The sequence below is a fragment of the Mytilus edulis genome, chromosome 11, assembly GCF_963676685.1.
Source record: "Mytilus edulis chromosome 11, xbMytEdul2.2, whole genome shotgun sequence".
NCBI classification, from domain to species: domain Eukaryota; kingdom Metazoa; phylum Mollusca; class Bivalvia; order Mytilida; family Mytilidae; genus Mytilus; species Mytilus edulis.
This window is the reverse complement of record NC_092354.1, coordinates 44,357,932-44,374,304: the sequence shown is the minus strand read 5'-3', so window position 1 is coordinate 44,374,304 and position 16,373 is coordinate 44,357,932. Positions and strand designations below refer to the sequence as shown.

Here is a 16,373-nt window from a genome sequence, read left to right as displayed (position 1 = left end):
CGTGGAAAACAATTGTACAGGGAATAAGGAACCACCCAGTATAATACTTAATCTAATCTGCCACTTCAAAATAATTAAACAGTTTATATAACAAACCAAAATTTACTTGAATAAAAATGACAAGTATTTCTCTAAATGAGTGGCAAATTCAATCAACGGATTATAGAACAATAAGTTAATAATTAGCAGTAGAACATACAGACTTAATTATGGAATTAAACATATACAAATTCAAATTCTAAAGGGCTTTATTAACTTTAGAGTCTTCAGGCTCATCAGAGTAATCAAATACATGCACAGTGCAACCTGAAAATTTGTACTAAGGCAAACTGGGATTAATTTTATATAATAATTTTGACAGCTAAGGCGAAATGAGAATAAGCCATATGACATATTACAAACAATATTAACAATATGCATAACTAACAATAGGTGACGTCAGAAGTTTCATGAATACAAAATATCTTTTATTATCATAAACTGTTTCTTAATTGAAAAGAGAAATGTATGTACTTTCCTAAGTTACAATGCTGTTTTATGTTTTCACTTGTATCGTAATCAATATATTAAAAACCAATTCGCCACAGGTTGTTATGAAATGTAAATGCTGTGTCCCAAATTAGAAACAAATATTTGCTATTTAAATTTTTGTTTTAAAACTAAAATGTTTGACCACTGTAAATTTCTATCATTTAAATTAGTAGAGCAAATATTGTCCTTAATACCATGATTGAAGTATATTAACGTTATCTTATTTGTGTGGTTATTTATGTTATCCATGTAACACATTTGCACATAAAAAAATATAAAAATTTTGCAGTGTCTCGTCCTGCGTTTTTTTTTATCAACTTTCTTCCTGTTTTTTTTTAAATTTCATTTTAGACACCCTCCCCCTAAAACTCAAATGGTAGCTCCCTAAGTCGTGGTAATTTTAAGACTATTGTATATTATATGAAAGTTTATAGAGACTGTGCAAAGGCGGATTTAGGGGGGCAGAGGGCCCGGGCCCCCCTTTTTGGGAAAAAAAATTGGTTGCTTATATAGGAAATCACTGAAGCGTGACTGGAGCGGGCCCCCTCTTTGGCAGTCAGTGGGCCCCCACTTATGAAAATTTCTGGATCCGCAAGTGTTGTGTTTTATGCATTAGATAACACAACAAAAAAGATGAAATGGTATCTCAATTGTTAGTATGAATGTAAACTATGTTATCTAAACATGTGGAGTAGGATCGGCTTACCCTTCCGGAACACCTGAGATCCCCCTCCCTCAGTTTTAGGTGGGGTTCTTGTTGCTCAAGTCTTTAGTTTTCTATGTTGTGTCCTGTGTATTTTTATTTAACAGATTGTCTTTATTTTTTAGTTTTGTCAGATAGTTTTCGATCCATGAGTTTGAATGTCCCTCTGGTAGGTATCTTTCGTCCCTCTTTAATAGGGTACATTTTCGTTTATTTATAACTCAAAGCCATAAATTATAAATGTTACTTACAACTTAAAAGTATAATTCCATAGCCAATATTTGAATCCGAAAAACGTTTCCATTTAGTAAGGAAATCGATTCAAATTGTAATGGTCAAATAAAATGTTTTTATATGAAATTTAAATGTTTATTCAACCTATAGGCATGTCAATAATATTCTAACTGACCACTGATCCATTACATTAAAATTTTGTAAGCATATTATTTTTAAGATTTAAGTTATATTTAGTTTAAAGGCATTTTTTTCTTTCTGTCTTTCCTTTTGTTTTGCATTTATTATGTATATTCTTTATCTATATTTATTGCCCCAGTAAACTCATTTTTTTTTATTTGAAGGAATTAATAAATGCATTAAAAAATTGGCTGTTTCTTTTAGTAACTTCATTGGGGTGTAAAAGCGTCGACCGAAGTTAATGTTGAATGTATGAAGCGCGTAATACCCATCATAGGCGGATCGGGGGAGGGGGGGTCGGGGTTAGACCCCCCTATTTTGGGCCCATCAATGCATTTGAATGGGGACGTAAAGTTGGACCCCTCTTTTATCCTGTGTTTGGAATCCCCCTTTTTTAAAATGGCTGGACTTGATATCACAAAACGTCGTGTATACACATTTTTACTCTCCGAATAGACAATGTGAAAGAATTAAGGTTTATGACCCTTTCTGTAGCCATTTTTTTACGAACTTTTCAAACTTCAATTGTGTCAAAACTATAGATATAATGAATAATAGAGATAGGCCATTTTGTACATATACCAAGGGGAAACTTAATGCAAAGCATTATTATTTACTGATTCATTGCATTTTAAAGAAAAAGAGTACTTTGTGTTTGACAAAAAACCAAGATTTTTATAGAAAATCCACAGCCTTTAATACAGAGATTTTTGTTATAAAATTTGAAACATAGATTACTCACTTGCTTTTCTATGATGTGCTAGTGTTTATTAATTTTTTACAAAAAGTTCTAACCAACCTGTAAATTCCAAAATACCTCGTGCTGAGTCACTAAAGTCGAGCGCACCCTTATAGGTGTACTTTATTTGGTCCATATTTTTATTTGTTTTAACCAATAACTACATTAATAAACTTGTTTTAAGGAAATCAATGCTAGCACTGCATGCAATAATCCTATATCTATCAGTCATCGAATTGCCATATGAGAGTACAAGGATAAAGGCTGTGGATTTTCTATAAAATTTCCATATGTTTAGCATTGAATCAACACAAGGGTACATCCTTAAATAGAATAACATGGAATTACCGAGAGAAGCAATAGTATTTGTACACAAACGCTGAACTAGTATACATTAATTGTTGTGACGAGGCCAGCTGAAGCGGCCGCCTTTGTGTGCGGGATTGCTCGCAGCGTTAAAGACCCGTTGTTATCCTTGTGATTTTTTTCTGTTTTTGAAACGGTTTTTGACATATTCCTCGTTTCCATTATGCACTCTACATAATCAATATGCCAGTGGCGGATCCAAAAACATCAATAGAACAAATTGTATACCCAATTGAATTTAGTGGTCTCTTATGAATTGATGTTGCAATCTTCATTGAAGATTTATGAGAGAATGAAATACAATAGGAAAAATCTGAGACACAGTTTTGGAAGTCAAACTGTGTTGTGCAAGAATCTATAAAATATTTTTGGATGCTATGAAAAACAAAGAAGATAAATTCATTCAAGTATAGACATCACAATATGGCAACTAATTACATAACAATTAATGATGTAATAATTATGTCATAATGAAATTATCACAATTTGAAAGATTAATCCTTCTTCTTTCTTTTGGTACTTCATTTATAAAATTTAAAGAAAGATGAGTAGAATTACATCAGTTAAAAGACGTCTGATTGGGGATGAAAAATCTTTGTATTGTGCTACCTTTAGTCAATAGCTGTTGCTGTATCTCAGCCGATTCATAATGCAACCAATCAGAATCTATACGTGATTAATTCAAGATGGCGTGTACATGTCTTTCGACTGAAACAAGAAGCAAAAAGTAGATTTGGTCTAGTCAAAAAAGGTCAAAATTAGTATGTCCGAAGCCCGGTCTGAAGACGTCAAATTTGAGTTTAGACCCAATTAACATAGAATTGTCCATATTTTGAGTTACAGCTGGTAGATAGTTCTACAATTTTGATATTATTTGTCCAAATAGTAGCCTACACTTAACTGTAAAAATCTTTTTGAGAAAGAGCAGGTGCGATTTTTTTTCTCAATTTGAATTTATTGTCTAAAAGATTGATTGATTGATCGATTGTTGTTGTATTAAAGCCACTTTACAGCGATATATACTTTTGTGCTATTTAAAGGCGGTAAGTTTTTATGGGTGGGGGGAGCCGAAGTGCTTAGTGAAAACCAACGACATTCGATAGTAATACTGACAATCCTATTCAATTAAGATTGGAGTCGAGACACCTGCACGAGCGGGATTCGAACTCAAAACCTCAGTGTTGACTGGCTAGTGATTACCTTGTAGAACTACTGAGTCCACTTGACTAACGAAGCCTCTTTGCATAGCGGATCCTGAAATTTTCATAAGTAGGATCCACTGACTGCCGAAGCGGGGCCCAGTTAGGTCATGCCAGTGGCGGATCCAGAAATTTTCATAAGTGGGGACCCACTGGCTGCCTAAGAGGGGGCCCGATCGCTTCACGCTTCAGTGAATTCCTATATAAGTAACAAAAAAAATTTCTCAACAGGGGGGGCGGGCTCCCTGCCCCCCTAATTCCGCCTCTGCATTCTGCAGTGATTCCGTTTACAGTCAACCAAATTTTTCCTACACAAAGGGGGGCCCAGGCCCATTTGTCACCCCCTAAATCCGCCTCTGCATTGTCTAAAGAAATGTAATACGAACCAACTGTGTTCTCTGACCATACTTTGTAGTATTTGTACACTGTTTCTCGTGTTATCCTCTGTACCTATAATTGACTGGTATTGGTTTTCAAAAGAAAATACAGTTGTGTTGTATTGTTAAAGAGTTACAACTGCTCGAAGTTATTTATCAACTTGCAAGGTCTATATTTTATTATTGAAATTGATTTAAATTCAATAGTTAAATCTCTGACGTATAACAAACATGTATATACGTCCTTGGTTTAAAAAACAAAACGACAAAATATGGCTGTATCTCAGCCGCATCTTAATACAACAAATCCAGGGTCGGATCCAGCCATTTTAAAAAGGGGGTGTTCCCAACCCAAGACAAAGGGGGGCGGGGGGGGGGGTCCAACTATATTTTCCCATTCAAATGCATTAATCGGCCAAAAAGGGGGGGGGTTCCATTCATTGAAAATTGGAATAGTCCTGGTTGTTTCTTCGAAAATAACCGATAGTTCTGAACGAAAATAGCTTCAATTAGGTGTATAAAGAAACCATTTACCTTAAAAAATATTTATTTATTCCGGGAACAACATTTTATTTTATTTTTCATTCTAAATAATATATCTAATTCACTACCGAAATGGGAAGAATTGTGACTACAAGAGGAAGAGATACAGTAAAAGTTAAAAGTTAAATGTATTCCAATGGAAGAAATAACAAGAATGTGTCCCCTTATTTGGCATTAAAATTAAAAATATCATATCATAGGGAACATGTATACTAAGTTCAAGTTGATTGGAATTCAACTTCATCAAAAACTACCTCGAACAAAAACTTTAACCTGAAGCGTGACAGACGGACGAACGAACGGACGCACGAACGGACTGACGCACAGACCAGAAAACATAATTGGACATAAACACACATAAGAGTATAAAAGCACACGATCATATCATAAAGGTAATGCCAGGGAATGTGTGTATTTCATAAGTAAAAGACAGGTGTCACCACGGCCATCCTTACTCTGGCGATCTTTTCTGAAAGTTTTGTATCCTGGCACTTTACATTGTTAATATTAAATGTTTCAACTTATTTAAGAGGCCCCTCATGGGGGGGTCCTAGTAATCACATAATCACCATTTTTTTGCCAATATAATCACATAATCATTAAATATTTGCTTATCTTTAGTAATCAAATAATCATAAACTAAAAATACAGTCCTAGGTAATCAAATAATCATGAAATATTTGGCTTAATAATCAAATAATCATTAAAAAAACGGCCAAGTAATCACATAATCAAAAACCCCATGAGGGCCCTCATTTAAATACATCTAAATATCCGATCTTTATTGTTCTAGTGGGAGGGTGGCAAAACAGGTCAGTTAACAGGTTAACAATACCTCGATGTTGGCAAAAACAGTGAACAACAATGCAAAAATACTGATAACAATAAACAAAGTGGGTTGAAAACAGTTAACAGCTTAAATTTATCACATATAACAGTTAACATCTCGAAAAGGGCCAAAACAGGCTAACATAAAATGGTATTGCCCCCCTCTTCTAGTAAAGGAGCTACCATTTGATTTCAAAGGGGAGGGCGGCTACAGTTAAATTAAAAATAATAATAAACTAGAGGCTCTCAAGAGCCTCTATCGCTCACCTTGGGTCTATGTACATATCAAACAATGGACACAGATAAATTCATGACAAAATTGTGTTTTGGTGATGGTGATGTGTTTGTAGATCTTACTTTATTGAACATTCTTGTTGCTACAATTATCTGTATCTATATGAACTTGGCCCAGTGGAAAATATTTTCTCAAAATTTACAAAAATTTATGACTATTCAGTGGTGTGGAAATGCTATGCCCGACTCGCCCGACTCGTACATTTGAACAACCGGACAAGTAATTATTTTTGTCTTGGTTGCCCGTGGACAAGTAAAAAAATATACAAAACAAAGTTCAATTACAACAAAAATATAAAATTGATTTCACAACGTATAAAAATGTTTAATTTTTGTAAAAGAAACCAATGGTTAGCAAGTAAAAACATCAATGTTCATGACGATGAATATATTACATAATACCGGAAATAGATTGATTACCAAAATAAATTAAAATAAGTATACAAACCCGAGTCGCGTAAAATTGCATTGGCTTTGTCCATTGACCCAGGATCATCGATTAGGTTTTATCAATCATTTACCGGAAGTGTCATTTCTTTAAATTTTGTATTGAAATTCAGATTGATAAATACCTTTAAATAAAAAGCCTAGCAAGCAAGACAAAAAGAGTAATGAGTCGAGTAGAAAACATAAAACGCAAATGGAGGACACAAGAGTATCTAAAATAAAAAACAGAAAATTTCAGACATTATGGATATCAGATTGCCCCTGGCTATCTAGAATGGAAATTTGCAAATAAATTAAGTTTTTGTCTTATTTATTGATGAAAGGTCAATGTTGTTTGTTGTCGAAGTGGTAAATTAAAAGGGACACTTTAATTGATCATCAAGACAATAATAAATAATGAACAACAAGAGTGTCAGTTGAGAGAAACACCACAACATCAATAGTTTATCTATTATTTACTAGTTTACATTCCTCCTCAAATTGAGTATATGTACCTACTGGCTACAATCTTTATTCAAAAAACTGCTGCAAAGTTGTCCTTTACATGTCATTTCATTGGTTGGTTTGCTGTTAGGTTTCTGTCCCATTGATGTTAACCCATTTCTTACTTTCCCAATTTTTTTTACACATATAGACAAATGGATTTCATTTGTTTGTGAGGCACAATTTTAACAGTGCTTAGTAAGAATCACATATTAGCTAACAAGAAATACTTCAATATTTATTGGGATCATCAGGGCAAGTAACTTTTTTTCCGGACACGTAAAATTTATAGTTTTACTTGCCCAGGGACAAGTGTTCACAACAAATATTTCCACACCCCTGCTATTGGTCTATGTGAATATTAAACAACAAAGGGCGCAGATGGTAACATGACAACATTGTGTTTTGGTGATGGTGATGTGTTTGTATTGAACATCATTGCTGCCTACAATTATCTCTATCTATAATGAACTTGGCCCAGTAGTTTCAGTGGAAAATGTTAGTAAAAATTTACAAAGTTTATGAAAATGGTTGTAAATTGACTATAAAGGGCAATAACTCCTAAAGGGGTCAACTGACCATTTCGGTCATGTTGACTTATTTGTAAATCTTACTTTGCTGAACATTATTGCTGTTTACAGTTTATCTCTATCTATGATAATATTCAAGATAATAGCCCAAAACAGCAAAATTTTCTTAAGATTACCAATTCAGGGGCAGCAACCCAACAACGGGTTGTCCGATTCATCTAAAAATTTCAGGGCAGATAGATCTTAATCTGATAAACAATTTAACCCCTGTCAGATTTGCTCTAAATGCTTTGGTTTTTGAGTTATAAGCCAAAAACTGCATTTTACTCTTATGTTCTATTTTTAGCCATGGCGGCCATCTTAGTTGGTTGGCCGGGTCACCAGACACATTTTTTAAACTAGATACCCCAATGATGATTTTGGCTAAATGTGGTTAAATTTGACCCAGTAGTTTCAGAGGAGAAGATTTTTGTAAAAGATTACTAAGATTTACGAAAAATGGTTAAAAATTGACTATAAAGGGCAATAACTCTACCATTTCAATTATGTTGACTTATTTGTAAATCTTACTTTGCTGAACATTATTGCTATTTACAGTTTATCTTTATCTATAATAATATTCAAGATAATAACCCAAAACAGGAAAATGTTCTTAAAATTACCAATTCAGGGGCAGCAACCCAACAAGGAGTTGTCCTATTGATCTGAAAATTTCAGGGCAGATAGATCTTAACCTGATAAACAATTTAACCCCTTGTCAGATTTGCTTTAAATGCTTTGGTTTTTGAGTTATAAGCCAAAAACTGCATTTTACCCCTATGTTCTATTTTGAACTGTGGCGGTCATCTTGGTTGGTTGGTCGGGTCACCGGACACATTTTTTAAACTAAATACCCAAATGATGATTTTGGCCAAGTTTGGTTAGATTTGACCCAGTAGTTTCAGAGGAGATTTTTGTAAAAGATAACTAAGATTTACGAAAAATGGTTAAAAATTGACTATAAAGGGCATTAACTCCTAAAGGGGTCAACTGACTATTTCGGTCATGTTAACTTATTTGTAAATCTTACTTTGCTGAACATTATTGCTGTTTACAGTTTATCTCTATCTATAATAATATTCAAGATAATAACCCAAAACAGAAAAATGTTCTTAAAATTACCAATTCAGGGGCAGCAACCTAACAACGGGTTGTCCGATTCATCTGAAAATTTCAGGGCAGATAGATCTTAACCTGATAAACAATTTAACCCCTTTCAGATTTGCTCTAAATGCTTTGGAGTTGTTTTGAGTTATAAGCCAAAAACTGCATTTTACACCTATGTTCTATTTTTAGCCATGGCGGCCATGTTTTTTGATGAAATTGGAATTAAAACACAAACTTTATTCTAGATACCCTAGGAATCAATCAGATGAAGTTTGGTTTGAATTGGTTCAGTAGTTTCAGAGGAGAAGATCTTTGAAATAGTTTACGACGACGACGACGACGGACGGACGACGACGACGGACGCCAAGTGATGGCAAAAGCTCACATTTCCTTTTAGGAAAGGTGAGCTAAAAAGGGGGGCAGGATGAGCAACTTGACAAAAAAGGCAGGATGGCAATTTATGTGAAAAAAAGTCGGGGTAAAATATAAAATAAAAGGCGGGAACGAATAGCGTGTAAAATTAATTAAAAGTCAGAACAGCAATTACAACTAAAAAAATGCAAGCCAACATTTTTCATCCTAGCCCCTCACCTCCCCCCTTTTCGTATAAATCAAATGGTAGATCACTAATTATATTCTCAACTTGTCAATTTTAGAAAAAATATGTCGCACAATAAGGAAAGAATCTTGATATAAAAACACAAAACTTACCATTACTCTTTTACTACACCAATACCACAAACACGTGCTGTTACCGTGACTTGTACAATCAAATACCCAGTCGAACACACCCATCTCCTTTTGTTTGTACAAGTGAAAAGTAAACAAACACAGGAAGGGGCGACATAAAGAATGTAAGACATAAAGCCATAGTAGTCCTATAACATATGACCTCGGGGGCATTATTTACTATTTCTATTTACTGTTCTGATATAATTTTTTACTATCAATGTGCCACCCGAGCTTTTTAAAAAAATAAAAAATGAAAATATCAGAATAAAAACGTTAAAAATTGAATAAGAATCAAAGTCATGTTATATGACTAAAAGCCACAGGACAAAAGTCATATTCAAAAAGTCACTGACAAAAAAAGTTCAAATAATTGTTAAAAAGTGGTTTGGTAATTTTGGGTTTTCATGTGAATTTCCATCCTGTGACTCTCTGTCGATCGATCATGTGACTTTCTGTCCGTAAGGCGTTTAATAATATAGACAGGAGATTGTCAAAAGATATGCTTTTAAATAATCTTAATGATTCACTTCAATGAAAAAGAATCCAACCCCTAGATATATATAATATATATTGCAAAACGTGTGTTACAAAGTTTCTCCTCTTGAGATAATTAAATTATAGTATTAAACAGCTGAGAGTGGAGAAATATCGAGTTGCAGAAAGTTGTGCTCTTTATCTGTGACGCCTTTTTCATGACGCCACAATAGAACATTCACAAGCAAGAAAATTTGACGTCATAATAAAATTTTGGCCAATCATTTGCCGCTAACAGATATTTTACTAGAGAAGAGAAATATTTTTTCACTTTATCACGCCTTTTTCATGCCTTTTTCATGACGCCACAATAGAACATTCACAAGCAAGAAAATTTGACGTCATAATAAAATTTTGGCCAATCATTTGCCGCTAACAGATATTTTACTAGAGAAGAGAAATATTTTTTCACTTTATCAAGAAATGAAAAAAATAGCACAGACATTATAAAACATTTATTTTAATGATCATATTAGTCGATCACTTAAAATATATTATTTATTCAAATGTTCTCTTATATCCTTGAGGCATCGTCCCCTGGAATCAACTGCATTCAAGTTACCTATGATGCTTCCTTGTTTGCCTTTGATACAGGTAGGAAAGAGACATTTACACACATTTTACATGCCTATGGCCCATAAGGTATCGTCCCCTGGTGTCAGCTGCCTTTAGGAAACCATAATGCTTTCCTATTTGCTGCTGACACAGGATGAGTCATGGACATGTTTAATTTCTACTTTCTTTTTGGCTAATTATTATATATTTAATTGATCCAACTTTTTGTGTACTATACATATGTGGATATCTATTTTTCTTTTTTTTTTCTTTTTGGGCTGCTTGTTTGTTATCTATATCAACCACACTTGTAATAAAATGCATTAGTATTAAAAAAAACCAACATACTATAGATTCTTTATCTACGTATTCTTTAAGAACTTAAATAGTTCTCGTTTAACTTTTTTTTTTTTATCTCATTGTTTGTATTGTATTATGAAAAAATTATTGATGTTGTAATGTTTATGCCCTTTGGGGCCCATAATTGGAAAATAAAATATCTTATCTTATCTTATCTTATCTTATATAACCAAATTGTATAGCTAGTAGTTTGTTTCAACATGCAAAATCAAATTTATATGAATAGTACTCAAATACTGCTTTTAAGTTGACATTAGTTTACAGGAGGCCGGGCGGATCCAGGATTTTGCAAAAGGAGGGGGGTCGAAGTTTTTTAAATACGCCGAACAGAGCGAGTCGAAAAAAATTTGGGACATAAAATAAGTATAAAATGCACTTTTTAAACGGCTCGTGACGTGGGGCATGTATATTTTATATAAAAAATGATTGTATCTCCCTCATGCAAAGCTCTGATTCCTTTCACAGATTTTGGCTATACTTTTTGGACCTTTTGGATTATAGCTCTTCATCTTTTATATAAGCTTTGGATTTCAAATATTTTGGCCACGAGCATCACTGAAGAGACATGTATCTTCATCCATGTCATGTTATTTTTCATCTATCATTATAGACCTCTTCCGTTAGCCACTTGTACAAATTGAAGGAATTATCAATCATCAAATGTATATAACTGGTGTCCCCTGCTCACCACGGGGAGGTGGAAGAAGGCCTACAAGATACATCTCCAGACTTTTTCCTTGGTCGTATCCGTAGTTCTTTAGCCTCTGTCTTTCGGACATCTGTCACATGGTTATGCTCGTTCTGTGTTTTGAAAATAGAATCCGTGGTTACTCTTGCTTTACACGATTTTATGGTACATTAGTAAGATATGTTGTTATGTTTCAGGACACTGACCTCATGATATGTATGGCCCTCGATGATTAAAGAATTGACTCCTCGGCTCGTTTCAGTGTGCAATATGTCAATCATTTTACAACGAAGTTCCAGAACAATATGAATCAAAATTAACATAAATGATCAACATTTATAACCAGATTTTATCAATGGTATAGTTCTGTACATGTACACGTATTAACTGACCTGTAAATCTTATCTAATTAGGAGCAAATATAAAATCGGCGCAAATGAAAGAATGAACATTTTCAAAATCGGCGCAAATGTCATACGCCCTTAATTACCCCGTTTATGAGTTTGCATTCAAAATTGAGGATTAATGCACACCAGAGTATACTAATTTAAGATTTCCAGAAAACCAGGGGGTTATTTTAAGTGGTACCTCTATTCGGAAGACCTTTTCTTTTTTTTTTATGATTGTGTATTCCCCTGAGGGTTCACGCATATTTATTAGTTAGAAATATGGTCTATGGAGGAATATTCGGAAACTTTCTTTTTGTTCATTCGGAACATTTTTCTTCGTATCTGTATTAGCATCCTGCAATTAAGAGCACCTCCATACGGGGTATTCAATATATTTCATGGCAATAAAGAATTTTACATTGATTGCTTACTCAATTATATGCTATATGATAATAAAATATATAGTTGAAAATCTATATAGAAAAAATCGAAATAGCTATCCATACGTATAATTTTTAAAGAATAATAATGATTCAAAACATGGACACATATACATTAGTCTTCCAAACATTTATAAAATTCATTTAGAAATAATTAATGAGGCATTGCGAACTAATCAACTAGTATGATACAATGTACATTAATTAATGTTCCTTACGACCGATCATCAATAGGTGTTACTCTCCCACGAGATGGATTGAGATTGAGAAATTATTTGACCTAATAATTACATTAGATGTATGTTTCATTATAATATTTTATTCTGATTGGCTAACTGCACATCACGTGTTATTCCGTAAGCAGTTGCATTGCTCAATACAACTTTTCACTCATGATAACACGTGCTCCAACAATAAAGTGCACAGGTGAATTAAATAATAAAATATATAAAATTCGTGTTTTCATGATCATAGCTAAAAAATGTAATTATAAGTATTGAATGCTTCTTTTTGTAACTTTATAGGGTTGTAAAAGCGTTGACCGTGCGTACATTTTTAGAATGAAGCGCTTTCGCTTTTACACCCCAATAAATTTACAAAAAGAAGCATTCAATTCTTAAATATAAAACCATTATTAAAGAGGCATAACTTTAGAATTGAATTCTAGATACAACGGATTTTATTAATAAAATAGAGTTTCACACAAGATAAAAAGGGAATGCTTTCTTATTGCCTATGATGTAACGTACAATGGAAATGTACACAAATATGTTCATTGTTAATTCAAAAGAAACGGTTATTAATGCAGTAGAATTAATTGATGCACAAGAATATCTTTTTAAGATTCCTAACAAAAAAGGTTTAACTGCATTTGTTAAATTATTTCTAAGAAACAATGAATTTGGGTTTAATGGACAGTTATACAGAAAAGTTATAAGAGCGCCCATGGGTGGTATATATTTTCACCACTATGCACATACATGTATATGCATCAAATTAATGGCAATTTTTTATGCCAAACAATGATAACTAGATACCATTGAGATGGGAGCCATCTCTGTGGGCCCCGCTGTCAATAACGTGGGGTAAATAAGTTGTATGTATAATCTGATATGAAGCATTATTTGAAGTTATTACATAGTCTCATGTGTGATTTTATTCTAAGATTTTAAAACTGATAAATATTCTCAACTTACTTTCATAGTATAATAGTTATATGACTGCATAATGTGAACTCATTGTTGACTACTCTAAGGTGACTTCTGGATATATGGATTGATGTTTGAACAATATGTTTATGGACAGACCAACAGACAGACAGACCTTTGACCTAGGAAGTTGTACATACATCATGACACACCCTCTGGTGTTGGTTAAAGTGGATGTCAAGTATAATATTTGAAATCATAACGGTTCTCAAGATTTAGAGCGGACACGATCTTCACCACAGGACACGGGGTTGTCAACTGAAACCAAAGTTTTTTTTACCTTGACCTTTGACCTAGGAAGTTGTACATACATCATGACACGCCCTCTGGTGGTGGTTAAAATGGATGTCAAGTATAAACTTTGAAATCATAACGGTTATCTAGATATAGAGCGGACACGATCTTCACCACAGGACACGGGGTTGTCAACTGAAACCAAAGTTTTTGACCTTGACCTTTGACCTAGGAAGTTGTACATACATCATGACACACCCTCTGGTGTTGGTTAATAAACATGTTAAGTATTAAGTATAAAATCATAACGGTTATCTAGATATGGAGCGGACACGATCTTCACCACAGGACACGGGGTTGTCAACTGAAACCAAAGTTTGACCTTTGACCTAGGAAGTTGTACATACATCATGACACACCCTCTGGTGTTGGTTAACATGGATGTCAAGTATAAACTTTGAAATCATAACGGTTCTCAAGATATAGAGCGGACACGATCTTCACCACAGGACACAGGGTTGTCAACTGAAACCAAAGTTTTTTTACCTTGACCTTTGACCTAGGAAGTTGTACATACATCATGACACGCCCTCTGGTGGTGGTTAATAAACATGTAAAGTATAAAGTATGAAATCATAATGGTTCTCTAGATATGGAGCGGACACAAAGTTAAAGTGTTACGGACGGACGGACGGACAGACTGATCACTATAGGGCGACCCGCCTAAAGGTGGGGCCCTAATAAGCAAACAGGAAAAAACAGGCTCCTGATTTCTGACAGGTATATTAAGTATACATGTATAAGCAGCAAATTAAATGTATAAATTGCTGGATCCAAACCCATTTCTTATGTGGAACAGGGTTTTACGGCATGCACAAACAAATGATAAGTAAGTTGCTTTTGTCTTATTGGTAGGAATAAACATTTCATATTCTATGAAGCAAAATAATCGTACTTTAACGTTTAATCCCTCTGCAAATGTTTGCACCTGTCCTTAGTCAGGAATCTGATGTACAGTAGTTGTCGTCTGTTAATGTAGTTCATACGTGTTTCTCGTTTTTATATAGACCGTTAGTTTTCCCATTAGAATGGTTTTATACTAGTATTTGTTTGGGCCCTTTATAGCTTGCTGTTCGGTGTGAGTCAAGGCTCTGTGTTAAATGCCATACCTTGACCTATAATAATGGTTTACTTTTATAAATTATTACTTAGATGGAGAGTTGTCTCATTGGCACTCATACCACATCTTCCTATATCTATCTAATATGGTTTTTTTCACAGAAAAGTAAATAAAATGGCTGTTGGACTTAGGTGAAATATTACCTCTACCAATAAGAACCCTACAAGTGTCATCCATTGGTAGTATTTTGACCTTTCACGTTGGTAAAAATTAATATCGAAATAAAAACATTAATTATCTCCCCACTTTATATTTAACACCACTCTCAACATACCCAAATTGTCCTGATTTACAATAAAAAGAACATATTATCCTCCACACAGATGATAATGAAAACACTGAGGTATAATTTACAATTCAGTTGAAATAAGATTTGCATAAAAAAAGTTCTAAGGTTCACGTATTGACTTTTTTTCTAAAAAGGAACTTGTTTTAAACATCTGTTGAAAATTGGCATGTAGAAAGCTGATACATGTACGATTCAGGATATACGCGGTTTCTATGAAGTTAATTTTTAGAAAGCTGTGAAAATTGTAAAATTTGGTTGAACAGATAGGGACTTTTAATTGGTGGTATGACACCTTTAAGCAAAATGCGGTGAAACATCAAAATCAGAAAACAATTGGTTAAACATTGAAACGTAGGTTGTTTACTACCCCCAAACAAATTTTGTCATTCAGATTTAATGAAATTATTTGATTTTTACCCCTTATATCATTGCGTCATACTATGTACTTGGCAGATAGCATAGCCTAATGTAAGCACTGCAGAAACTCACAAAAGTACCATTTATTATACCAAATGAAATATTTATATCTTAAATTTTATTAACTGATGTAAATAAACACAGTTAAATGACCATGACTGCACTTTTGATCAATTTGTAGTACTTTACTGACACCAGATGAAAAAAAGGGGGTCAATATTCCTCGACACTTCAATTCCTTGGATTTTTTTACTAAATTCATTGCAAAAATTGTTGAAAATCTTTAAAGAAGTAGAACAAACAAGAAAAAATCAGCAAACAATGATCTTGATATTGAAAGTTAATGTTCCTGTAGCCCAAAATGTATTTTAAAGTATTTTCTATCAAAGTAATACATTACAGTCGGTTTAAATTGAGCTGTGAAATTTTTAATATAAGTTGCATAATTCTCAGACAGGCTGTTTTTAAATACAAATTGACTAAGGATTACGAATGAAGCAAAATAAAACATTTTTAATAAACTTTTTTGTCTCTTTAAGCAAAATGCGGTGAAACATCAAAAATAATTGTTGTTTTTTTTTTTTTTGTCTTAACTGATCATTTGAGACAGTAGTAGCCACATTTCATTCTTTTTGGGGGCAAAATGTCACATATTGCAAATTTATAGCCTTAAACTTGAGTTTGTGCTATTTTTAGCTCACCTGGCCATGGCCTAAAGGGCAAAGTGAGCTTTTCTTATCACTTTGC

General features: G+C 33.6%; 1 protein-coding gene across 1 annotated transcript in view; it reads right to left on the bottom strand.

The window, feature by feature from the left end:
- Positions 1-9,430, bottom strand: part of LOC139495649 (uncharacterized) — a 41,676-nt gene extending 32,246 nt beyond the window's left edge. Inside the window, exon 1 of the mRNA XM_071283944.1 lies at positions 9,312-9,430. The gene's annotated coding sequence lies outside the window, so the exon portion shown is untranslated. The remainder of the gene's footprint in view (positions 1-9,311) is intronic.
- Between the last annotated feature and the right edge of the window lie 6,943 nt (positions 9,431-16,373).